Consider the following 1406-nt stretch of genomic DNA (forward strand, 5'->3'; position numbering starts at 1 on the left):
TGTCAAGGACTGTTAATATCACTGTCTACGTCAGAGTCCTCGTCTTCTATGATACAACAACTTTAATAGCTTTCGAATATTAAGCGCATAAACTATTATTACTTCTAGTTTGGTGTGTTTTCTAATGAACTCAGCTTTTCAAGATGCGGCGTTTAAAAGAGAGCGGCCTTTATCGGAGGTCAGTGCTCATTAGAGGAAATACGGTAGGATGTGTAGAGCAATTAAGGCAAAATAGAAGTCTCTCAAGATATCTTGAGGAACAATGTAAATGAATAAAGAAAAAAAACATTTCTGTTTAGCAAGAATACCAATAGTTTTAGCAATTTTGTGGGTTAACCTGTTATATATAAATTTTCCAGGTCAAATTTTTATCTATTACAACTCCAAGACATCTGATGTAATCTTTCCCTAAAATCGGTTTATCTTTTACTGAATTAGGTAAGGTATTAGGATAATTTTTTCTGCGGTGAAGAGACAATTTTGAATTTAGACTTTGAAATTAAGTGTCAGTCTATTAGGAGTTAGACATGGGCGTTTGCTCTATTCACGACTGATTCTAGAAATGTTTTCATGTAAATAAAGAATACTGGTGTCGTCGGCAAAAGATTGTCTTTGAGAATGTTATATATAAAGAAGCAGAATAGGACCTAAGACGCTACCTTGTGGGACACCAAAGTTAATTTGCTGATAGTTGAAAGAGTGCCGTTTATACAGACCTTTTGGGATCTGTCTAAAACTTGAAAGGCAAGGTTTGAACAGGCCCGTCGCTATAGCGTGGGGTGTGACACCCCCTTGAAAAAAATTCTATTGCAAAAATTAGAAGCTTTTCACCATCTAGGGGTGCTTAGTCGGCAAATTTCCAAACCTGTCGGCAAATAAAAGATGGCTCACCCACTTTGTCGGCAAATGGGGCTTGAAAACCCCCTTGAGCACAACAGCCAATGATGGGCTTGACACCACTCCAATTTCATAATGGCTAAGTGTATTGATGAGAATTTCAGGGTTAACTGTGTCGAAAGCTTCGACTAGGTAAAGGAAGATACAGCAGGATAATTTCCGTTTTTAACTGAGTCAACTAGTTGATTGCATAGATCAAACATGGCAAGTGAAGTTGACTTTCTTTTTTGGAAGCCAAATTTATTCTTATATTTTAAATTACTTTATTGTAAATTACTTTATGTTTTTCCAAGAAACTGCTTAGTTGCACATGCGTTAGTTTTCCAAAATATTTATTATAAGTGGAAGAAGTCAGATCGGGCAAAAATTATTTACCTCGTGTTACAGGGAGGGGTGGGGGGGTGAAGACATTCCCTGTATTTCCACGCGTTCTACCTGGACAGCATCAGTGGGAAGCTTTTCTTTCACCAGATGAGCAGCTCTGGCTACGTCATCACAGGGTTGCATAA

The sequence above is a fragment of the Rhopilema esculentum genome, chromosome 18 (genome assembly GCF_057945365.1).
Source record: "Rhopilema esculentum isolate cy_ngs chromosome 18, ASM5794536v1, whole genome shotgun sequence".
NCBI classification, from domain to species: Eukaryota; Metazoa; Cnidaria; class Scyphozoa; order Rhizostomeae; family Rhizostomatidae; genus Rhopilema; species Rhopilema esculentum.